The sequence below is a fragment of the Pogona vitticeps genome, chromosome 4 (assembly GCF_051106095.1).
Source record: "Pogona vitticeps strain Pit_001003342236 chromosome 4, PviZW2.1, whole genome shotgun sequence".
NCBI classification, from domain to species: domain Eukaryota; kingdom Metazoa; phylum Chordata; class Lepidosauria; order Squamata; family Agamidae; genus Pogona; species Pogona vitticeps.
In genome coordinates this window covers 168,793,188-168,804,706 of record NC_135786.1, presented here as the reverse complement: position 1 = coordinate 168,804,706, position 11,519 = coordinate 168,793,188, and the positions used below count along the sequence as shown (strand labels likewise).

Sequence of the window (11,519 nt, the reverse complement as noted above, 5' to 3'; positions counted from 1 at the left end):
AAACCCAAGCCGGAATTAAGATTGCCGGAAGAAATATCAACAACCTCCGATATGCAGATGATACCACTCTGATGGCAGAAAGTGAGGAGGAATTAAAGAACCTTGTAATGAGAGTGAAAGAGAAGAGTGCAAAAAACGGTCTGAAACTCAACATCAAAAAAACTAAGATCATGGCCACTGGTCCCATCACCTCCTGGGAAATAGAAGGGGAAGATATGGAGGCAGTGTCAAATTTTATCTTCCTGGGCTCCATGATCACTGCAGATGGAGACAGCAGCCCTGAAATTAAAAGGCGCCTTCTTCTTGGGAGGAAAGCGATGACAAATCTTGACAGCATCTTGAAAAGCAGAGACATCACCTTGCCAACAAAAGTCCGAATAGTCAAAGCTATGGTTTTTCCTGTCATGATGTATGGAAGTGAGAGCTGGACCATAAAGAAAGCAAACCGCCGAAGAATTGATGCCTTTGAATTGTGGTGCTGGAGGAGGCTCTTGAGAATCCCCTGGACTGCAAGGAGAACAAACCTATCAGTTCTAAAGGAAATCAACCCTGAATGCTCACTTGAAGGACAGATCCTGAAGCTGAGGCTCCAGTACTTTGGCCATCTCATGAGAAGAAAAGAGTCCTTGGAAAAAACCTTGATGTTAGGAAGGTGTGATGGCAAGAGGAGAAGGGGACGACCGAGGATGAGATGGCTGGACAGTGTCTGCGAAGCAACCAACATGAACCTGACACAACTCCGGGAGGCAGTAGAAGACAGGAGGGCCTGGCGTGCTCTGGTCCATGGGGTCACGAAGAGTCGGACACGACTAAACGACTAAACACACACACGCTCCTTGGGAGGAAAACAATGACAAACCTCAACAGCATCTTAAAAAGCAGAGACATCACCTTGCCAAAAAAGTCTGAATAGTCAAAGCTATGGTTTTTTTCTGTAGTGATGTACAGAAGTGAGAGCTGGACCATAAAGACAGCGGACCTCAGAAGAATTGATGCTTTTGAATTGTGGTGCTGGAGGAGACTCTTGAGAGTCCCCTGGACTGCAAGGAGAACAAACCTATCCATTCTAAAGGAAATCAACACTGAGTGCTCACTCGAAGGACAGATCCTGAAGCTGAGGCTCCAACACTTTGGCCATCTCATGAGAAGAGAAGACTCCCTGGAAAAGACCCTGATGTTGGGAAAGTGTGAAGGCAGGAGGAGAAGGGTACGACAGAGGATGAGATGGCTGGACAGTGTCTGCGAAGCAACCAACATGAATTTGGCCCAACTCCGAGAGGCAGTTGGAAGACAGGACAGCCTGGCGTGCGCTGGTCCATGGGGTAATGAAGAGTCAGACACGACTAAACGACTAAACAACAACAATAACAACAGTGGAGAAAGTAAAGTGTCTGTGTGAGAACAGAACAATAACCTGCAATTTGCAATACAGTGGTGCCCCGCTTGACGACGATAATGCATTCTGTTAAAATCGCTGTTAAACAAAATCGTCGTCAAGCAAAAAAAACCCATTGAAATGCATTGAAAACTGGTCAGTGCATTCCAATGGGGGAAATAACTGCTCGTCCAGCAAAGATCCTCCATAGGGGAAGTCATTTTGCATCGCTGTCTTCCGGAAATAGGTCCGGAAAACAGCAGGGAGCCATTTTGAAAACCCGACAATCAGCTGCTTTTAAATGTCGTGAAGCAAAAATCAGTTCCCGAAGCAGGGAACTGATCGTCGTAAAATGAAAAAAACCCATTGGAATCATCGTTTTGCAATCGCTATAGCGATTGAAAAAAACTCATTGTAAAGCGATTTCATCGTCTAACGGGGTAATTGTCAAGCGTGGCACCACTGTAGATACAAAGCTGAGCTGGACTTGGTGGGCATCTTAGGGAGCTGTCTGTTTCCCCAGGAGATTTAATGGCTGAACTTTGGTTGTCAACTTAGTTTAGCCATGCCTCAAACTATGCTCCACTTAAAAATAAACCCAAATATTACAATATGTCAATCAGCCTCCAATGACCTGGGAATAAATGCTGAACCCCGGAATGTTTCTCTACTTAGATAATGGGTGTGTACTAGAGATGGGCAAGAATCCAGATCATCAGATCATGCTGGATTGTCATACTGGCACCACAAATGCCATATGGTCCTGTCCTCCACCCCCACCCTAGCCAGATTCCCCCACTCATCAGCCGGTCCTCATTCTGCACCTTCTCCTCTTCCGTCATTTCACCAGTCACAGCAGGAGTACGGACGTGTCTTCTCCTCCTCTTCCAGTAACTGCCCACACAGACAAGGAGGTGGGGCAGGGATTGCTGCAGTGCTGCCTTTCAATGGGCAGCTGATGGAGGAGGCGGAAAGCATGCACTCCTGTCACAACTGGTGAAAGGCTTTATCTGTGCAAACTATGCAGTGCAAGATGTGCTTGTTTCACTGGGTCTAACTTTAATATGTTTAACCGGACACAGCTAGAAGAGACAAAGCTTTACCAATGAAATCCTTAATGTGCTTCCCATTTGTCAAAAGTCCCACAATAGGAAAAGCTGTCATATGGAAAATGTATGTATGAACCACCCCTAATTCTAAACTAGAACATTCGCCCAGCTTTAAAGATTGCTAAATATATGCAAAGATGGAGAAAGAGTCAGTTCAAAAACAATAGGGACTGTACAATATGTGAAAAACAACAATAAAGTAAGGTTGAAGCATGGGAAAGTACACAATGAGCATTGTTTTAAATGAACCTAGTTACAATACTTTAGGGTAGAAGGGAAAAATTACGACAACAGGACAACAACCAGAATAAGCAAACTTGCAAGATGGAAGACCAGCCCTAGTATTTCACAGAGTGGTCTGGCTGCCTCAGGAAGCAGATAAATGGGTGCTATGCAAGGGCGACAAATTCTCAATTATTTAATTAGTTATTTTTGCATTTGTATGGGCAGGGAGAGGTGTTTGTCCTGTTTCCTGTATCATATGCCAAAATAATTTGGCTGCCTTTGAATATCATGTACCTTGGCATGAGTTTGTGTCTGTGCCTTAGACAGTAAAACTGGAGCCTATCCTGGCAAGATGGAACCTGAATCCTAATTCACACAAACATGGGAGATGCTACACAAAGATCGGTGCCCAAGGCTCCAAACTTAACAGTGAAACCCAGAAATAGATCACTAAGGATACATAGTGAGGGAAGGTGCAGACTGCATAAAGTATTCATGCGCAAATCACAAGAAGAGTAGCAAGTACAGACATATCCCAAGAGTTATAATTTGTTTTTGTTTTTTTGATGGCCACAGCAGCAGCTTTCTTGGGATGCCAGGAATTAGAGCTCCCTCTGTAAACCTGGCTATATGTCTGATGTGCTAAAGTTAATCAAACCAAGCAGATTGGAACCTACATTTTGAAATATAAAAATAGAATTTTTCAGCAGCCTCTGTGACAGAGAAGGAAATCATGTGGGCAGACTGTTCTTGAAAATTATTGTGAAATGATTTATTTAAGCACTATACACTTACTCAGAAGATGTCATTTCAGAGAATATCAAGTAGGTTTCTCATTCTCTCTCTCTCTCTCTCTCTCTCTCTCTCTCTCTCTCTCTCTCTGTGTGTGTGTGTGTGTGTGTGTGTGTGTGTGTGTGTGTGTGTGTGTGTGTGAGAGAGAGAGAGAGAGAGAGAGAGAGAGAGAGAGATGTCAAATCAATTCTAACTTATGGGAACCTTTTCCAGGGTTTTCTAAGTAGGGAGTACTCAGAAGTGGCTTATCATTCCCCTCTTCAAGGGGCGACCTTGGACTGTACAGCTTGCCCAAGGCTACACAGGCTGGCTCTTTTAGGATGCACAATGGGGAATTGAACTCCCAGCCTCTGGTTCCACAGCCAACGACTCACCTATCCAGACAGCCCATGTCTCCTTGTTGAGTCCTATTTTAATAACTTAGTTATATCTAGGTGACTATAACTGATCTGCTCACGATGGGCCACTACATTTCCTCACCTGGGAAGAAAACCATCACATAGCATGATGCTGAAAAGTGTTGTCAAATGCAATATCTGTTCTGTAATTGTGATCCAGCAAAGTTATATGAGGAAGAATGGAGCATGCAGCTGGGAGGGTTGAATGGGTTTCTAGTATAGCTTGTCAGCAGAACAGGAAAAGTTAATTTTTTGGACTAACTGCCATACTGGCTACGGGATTCTGAAAACTGTAGTGCAAAAATGTAACTTTTCCAAGATCTGCTAATTGCAAGGTAAGGAGCCTTTCTGTTCTTGCAAGGTAAGCAGTTTTTCCATGTAAGTTCTAAAATTAAAGTAAAAAATAGGTTTGCCGTCTTCAACGTGAGTGGGATGTATACAAGAAACCTCCGCTTATTCAGCATTTCAATTCTACCATCACTGTGGTCTTGAAAGTCACCCAAAATAAGTTTGAACTGACAATAGTTAGAATGCTATTGGTGTTTCATGTAATGTTTGCATAACTTTCCAATTAACTGCAAGTGTTTGATGAGATATCAGAGCACATCTCTGTCATGTGCCTCATCACACACCTGATCACACAATTAAGGTGTTCAAGCACCTCATCAATTTGCCACAGGAGGTCATGCAAACCTAATGCAAATACCAAAGGTTTCTGGCCAGTGTGAGCTCTTCTGATGTGTTGTACTGTATATCTATCTGAAAAAGTAAACTTTTTTTTTGGTAAACTGTTATAACAGTATCTTCTATCAGAAGTAATTAATTATACTTTCATCTGTTAGAAATCATTCACTAAACTGCTGCTTTGCAATAATGTTTCACCCCCTGGGCCTTGTGTAAAGACAGTTACATCATAATCTGATTAGTTTGAACAGTCCTTGACTTTGAACTATATAATTATCTGAACTTCTTTCAAGTGGTCCTTCTACTTTACTTAAAATTCAAGACTCAGCAAACCAACTGAGTGTACTTTCAGCAGGCTCACTTTCCCAGAGTAACTTTGCTGCTTATTAACATTTTTCTTTTTAAATTTTAATTTGTTTCTGGATGCTCTTTTACACTCCCTCACTGATTAGTACTAGCTCTCCGGAAGACTCATCTGTTTCCAAAGCACTCCAGCGCATATATGGATTTGTTTGGAGGAGCCTGTTTTAAAGCACGTTTTCTGGCACCCGAGGCAGACAGTACCATTTCTCACCTATTCTGTCCTGAGACCTGGTTGTGATCCTCACTGTAAGAAAACCGGCAAGAAGGGGTTAATCACTCCCTCAAAGCTGCAAAAATATGGCCCTGAGTTAGAGGAGAGAGAAAATGCCTTTGCAATTAGGCAGCCCCAGGTAGGTGGGGCTCGTTAGCCTTGGAAGGCAGCCCATCTAGGAGAAGGAAAACTCCAACGTCAAACCTCCACTGTCTTGTGGCTATATCCACTGATGGAAAAGCTTCAGGGGTTGAAATCCGGAGCTGGAGTCCTGGAGGCAGTTCGTGACTCTGCACAGTCACGCTCTGGCAATGCCTGCAACGTCGCTGGAACCACTTGTATTGGCTCTTGCCTTTCCATTGGACTACTTCAGTGATGTGGAGAGGGGGGATTTTTTGTTTACGGAACAGCCTATCCTCCATATTATTTTACCCAGGCTTCATACTCTGGAAAAGACACTCCAGCTTCGCATACAGCATCGAAATAACACAGGAAGTAGGAGTTACCGGTTATAAGTCTTTGCTCGATTGGCACAGAGCATGATGCCAGGGGCTACTTCTGATGGTGGGAGAGGTCATAGCACCTCACTATGTAGCCACCACCTGCTTTAGGCTGGGCAGTCTCCAGCCAGAAAGGTGCTGCCTTGCCACAGTCTGTTAACCTCACAGGGTGCATTGGGTTTAGGGTGAAGGCTAACAAGCATATCAATAACCCTGCACCATGCAATAATAATAAGAAAACTTCTGCCCTAAAGTTGGGCACCTGGAATGTTCAGACAATGACCCCTGGCTTTTCTGACAAACTGCAGGAAATAGACGGTGTGCGCAAGACAGCTGTCATCGACATGGAACTGAGTAGGCTGCAGATGGACATTATTACCCTGCAAGAGACAAGATTGCCAGACTTGGGATCTGTCAAAGAAATAAATTTCTCATTCTTTTGGCAGGGAAAATCATTGAATGAAACCAGGGAATATGGTGTTGGCCTTGTGGCTAGAAATGCTCTGCTGAGATCTATTGTTCCACCTACTGTGGGGAGTAAAAGAATCCTGTCTTTGCAGCTCCATTCATCAGCGGGACTGGTCACCCTCACTAGTGCATATATGCACCAACACTGTTGTCTATAGCAGAAGTCAAAGACAAATTCAATGATGATCTGGCAGCTGCTATCAAAAAGGTCCCTGAAAGACAGCCGCTGTTTATCTCAGACTTTAATGCTAGAGTTGGTGTGGATCACAATTCTTGGCCCACTTGTCTATGCTGATTTGGCATTGGGAAGATGAACGAAAATGGCCAACGCTTGTGTGGCGTCCACCCTAAGCTATACATTATCCATATGTTAATGTGGTTGTGAGGTGGGGCCAAGAGAGGTGCTGAGAAGCGAAGCCTGGGAGAGAAGGAGGGGACTCCGAGAGAGCTAGAGAAGAGGATAGTTTGGGAGTTTGAGGCAGAGAAAGTGTGTTGAAGGAGTGATTATTCTGAGTGTGACCAGTGTTGATTAATATACATAAGATATCAGAGTCAAATATTGAAGCTTTGTGTAACCTTAAGAATGGGCTTAAGAATTATTCCTGAAACCACGTGTAATCAATAAACTTGTTTCTGTTAAAAAGTCAGTACTGGCTGGACCTTAGTCTTTCATAAGAAATAAGTTGATAAAGAAATCAACTGGTGGCAGTGTGTCAAGAGGCGTGTTGGGATACCTTCGTGAGCTCTGGGTTTGGTGAAACAATCTAGGGCCACGGGGTAAATGACGTTTTGCTGTTATTATGGTCTCTTTGTTAGCAACACGTTCTTTAATATAAAGCTTCAATACAGAGTTTCTTGGAGACATCCAAGATCGAAGGATTGGCATCAGCTCGATTTGATTCGCACTAGAAGCTCTAGCCTTCCTAGTATTATGATCACACGCAGTTATCAGGGTGCTGATTGTGATACCGATCACTCCCTGGGGTGTAGCAGAGTAAAACTGCAAATAAAGAGATTGTATCACTCAAAAAAAGAAGACCACATATTGACATCAGCAAGACTCGCAATCAGAGAAAAGTGGAGGAATTTGCCCAAGCGCTTAAGGAAACCCTTCCAGGCCCGGCTGTTGCAAATGCACCTCAACGATGGGAAAATTTCAAGAATGCTGCTTATAACACCGCCTTGTCCACATTTGGCAAGAAGACCAAAAAGATGGCAGACTGGTTTGAAGCCCATTCGGAGGAGTTGATGCCAGCTATTGAGGAAAAGAGGAGAGCTCTAGCAGCATAGAAAGCCCGTCCTAGTGATTACAACTTGCCAGGAGATGTTCTAATGATTATTGGCTTCAGCTCTGCTCTCAGATACAGACAGCAGTGGCCTTCATAGATCCTACAAAGGCCTTTGGTTTGGTCAGGAGGGACAGCCTTTTTAAAATACTTTCCAAGATTGGATGTCCACCTCAACTCCTTAACATCATCAGATCCTTTCACAAGGAAATTAGGGGCACAGTAGTTTTTGATGGCTCAACATCAGATCCCTTTGACATCCGAAGTGGAGTGAAACAGGGCTGTGTCCTCGCACCAACCCTGTTTGGGATCTTTTTTGCTGTCATGGTGAAGCACACTTTTGCAACTGTGTCTATCTCTAGACTAGATCAGACGGAAAGCTCTTACATCTCTCTAGACTGAGAAGACCAAAGTCCAGCTGAAATGCATGCAGGACTTCCTGTTCACCAACGATGCAGTTGTTGTCACCCATTCTGCCAAAGACCTGCAACAACTTATGAATCGCTTTAGCAAAGCCTGCCAAGACTTTGAATTAATAATCAGCCTGAAGAAAACAGAAGTCACGGGCCAGGGCGTGGACGCACCTCCTTCTATTACCATCTCTATCCAAGAATTGGAGGTTGTTCATGACTTTGTGTACCTTGTCTCAACAGTCTCTGACACTCTTTCCCTAGATGTCGAGGTGGATAAACGCACTGGCAAAGCAGCTACCATGTTTTCTAGACTCACAAAGAGAGTATGGCTTAATAAGAAGCTGACAGCATATACCAAGATCCAGGTCTATAGAGCCTGTGTCCTGAATAAATTCCTGTACTGCAGTGAGTCCTGGACCCTTTGTGCGTGGCAGGAGAGGACATTGAACACATTCTATAGGCGTTCCCTCCAACGCATTTTTGGCATCACTTGGCAGGACAAAGAATTTTCTCTTTTGGCCTTGAAATGGGGAGCATTTTTTTAAGAAGTTGAAACTGCTTGAGTTCCCATTGTATGCCAGTTAGGCACACCTGGTGATCTCATGGTTACTCTTACAGAAGTTACCAGCTGGCTTCAGAGGAGGGACTCCAACTGATTGCTTGAAAGTGTTGCACCACCTCATGAGGAAAAAATGGGATATAAAGCTAGCAAGAACAATGGTTTTCCTGAACAGCTCCTAGCAGTAGCTTTACTCTTACTTGCTTCAACATGTAATCTAAGCCTGCTATTATGCTGAACTCTGTTTGTGAACTGGAACTATACTTCTTTGTAAGTATAGCTTTAGGTAAGATAGCTTTTATTGTTTTCTGTGGGAATAACTCTTAACTGCCTAAATCTCTGAATAAGTTTTGTTTTACCATTATTGTGGAACTGCTTCATATCATTATCATTCTTTTGGAATCATTATGTTTGCCCCACCCCACCCCCGCGAGCTTGGTATTCAGTTTCCCAACCTCAGAAAGATGGAAGCCTGAGTCAACCTTGAGCTGGCTATATGAGCCGGTCAAGATCGAACTCGGGTTGTGAGCAGAGTTTTGACTGCAGTACTGTGCCATGAGACTGTCAATCTCAGGAGACACAAAAAATAAATATTTATTTATACAAAGATATGCATATGCAGGGAACTCAGAGGTGCACAAATTGTAGGACCTATAATTTAGATCTACATTTACTTAAAACCTGCCCAACATGTTTTCGCCTCAGCAGTTCATAGCTGCCTTCAGAGGCTGTATTTTCTTGTTTTTCCAAAATAATTTTTAAGTGGCTGGAAGACTTAGCTAATAGGATTCTCCATCAATGCCATTTTCCTATTATGAGTAATATTTTGTTACCCACTTGTGATCAATATATAAGAATATGGCCAAGAGGCATTTATCAGGAAACTGGATGCTTGTTTGTTACAAACACAGCCCTGTTAATGGTACAGTAGATGAACAGACCACATCTCAGGATTCAAGGTCCATTGTTTTCCATAGTTCTACTTCTATTCTAGCTTCAAATTAACATTTACCCATTCTCAGATCTGCTTATGAGTTCCATTTCCTTCTGTTGGACCGTCACATGACTCCTTTTGTTCCACTTGGTTCCATTATGATCTCATGGTCAGAGGGCATCAGGTATAATCCAGTTCCATCCTGCACACTTTTGCCTCTCTTTACTACTGTACATAAAATATTAAAATAGGGATAGATGTACAAATCTGTTGCAGCAACAACAGAATATGTTTCAAATTGTCCTTTAGTTTATGTTCACGATGCTTAATAAAAGGAACATCTCCTAAATTAATAACCATTCTAGCATTAAACAGTTAAAAGACCTGGCAGGCCAAAAAGAGGACAGACAAGGAAGCCCAACAGCATAAACAATGAAGGAAGTCAAAGGATGGTCATTAGGCATAGAAACAAAAGGCTAATTATTTTCATTGCCCTTCATGTAAGAAGTTGGTTTAAGGCAAAGAAGCCTAATTTATTTATTATTTGTTTTAAACATTTTTACCCTGCCTTTCTCCTTAAAAAGCACCCAAGGCAGTTTACATAATTAAAAGTCAATATTTGAAGCTGAAAAACAGTAAGTGTACAAGTACTAAAAAGGATTGAGCAAATACCACTCTAAGAAACACACAGACAAGGAAGGATATCAAGGGATGAGGACTAGGCATTGAAACAGAAGGCTAATTATTTTTATTGCCCTTCAGGTAAGAAGCGGTAAAGGAAGGTGTAAAACTTGCCACTCACTCCAGAGCTTGTAAAAGTTACTTTTGGATGCTATAGCATAGCAGGTGCCCATGCTGACAAAGTGATTTCTAATCCAGAAAAGTAACTTTTCTGAGATACCAGCAGGGTATGTTCTTTATTTCTAAATTGGAGCTTGGAGAGTTATAAACAAACTCTCAGAGGACTACGTTTGCATCTGATTCAGAGAATTTCTAAGCAATACAAGAGGTGGAGCTGGCTCTCAGGACAAGAAGAGCCTGGACTGCCTTTCGTTTGCTCTGGCAAGTTCCTTTCCTTTCCTTTCCTTTCCTTTCCAGGAATTGCTTCGCAGTAGACTAAAAATCCGCTGTATGTTTTTGGGCACTCAGCTCTTTGGTAAAATATATTTACAAAGCAGCCATAAATGCTGCTAATTTAACAACAGCAAATATTTTAGGAGCTAATTGGGAGCCATTCGATTCTACATTAATTTGCATGAATCACTTGCAGAATTTAATCAAGCAAACTACTTTTCTTTACAGTTAGTCCCACTCTTAGTAACCTTGAATATCATAATTAAATCACAGTTCTCCTTGTTCTAGCTATGGGGAAGTGTGGTCCAGAAATGGAGACATTTGCAAGCTTGTTCAATAAATCTACATCTAAACTGGAACAGCACAGACTTCCTGGTGGAAGGAGCAGTGTGCCAAACGGCTGTGAAATGGGTTGCGTCAGTCTGGGTAGAATCTGGCACAAGGCGTACCAGAGTGTACAGAGAGATGGCCCGATTGATGTTTTTGGCTGGGCGAAAGGCAGATTAAAGTCTCCACTCTGTTGTGATACTCACTGACTGACCTTGATTAAATTTCAGCCTCTCTGCCTGTAATTGTGATGCTAAACTGCTGCTCTGAGCTCCTTGAAGCAATGGTGAAATACAAGTAATAAACAGTCTTGACTGATTTACTGTGGCATTTTTCAACCCACCTCCATTTTGAAATGGCATAGCAAAGTCTAGTTTTGTTGAAAAATCTGCAAGAAAGTTTCCTTTAATTTCAATCTTCTTTGTTTCTTTCTCCTTCATGGGTCACAAGGCAGCATAGAAATACTTTTAAAAACAGATGCAATTTTTAAAATGCAGTAAATCACAACATTAAAACTGTATTAAATGAATTATTGGATTAAGTAAAGACATAAATTGATAAAAGTTAAAACCATTTAAAGCCAGATTACATCATTTCAAACTCCCGCAGCAAAACAATACCTATCATTAACAGGTCCTAATTATTAGCCATAGGCTGATTTAAATAAAAAATGTTTTGACCTGTTGACAGAAGGAAACCAAGGAGGGCCCAAGCTAGCCTCTCTCCAATGGAGGTTCCAAAGCCTGGGAGCACCTCCTGAGAAGACCCTCTCTATTAGCCTCATCAGGCATGCCTGTGAAA

At 42.4% G+C, this 11,519-nt stretch overlaps 1 long non-coding RNA gene across 1 annotated transcript in view; it reads right to left on the bottom strand.

Moving 5' to 3' along the window:
• Window positions 1-11,519, bottom strand: part of LOC144589239 (uncharacterized) — a 701,357-nt gene that overhangs the window by 404,327 nt on the left and 285,511 nt on the right. The gene's annotated exons all lie outside the window — the stretch shown is intronic.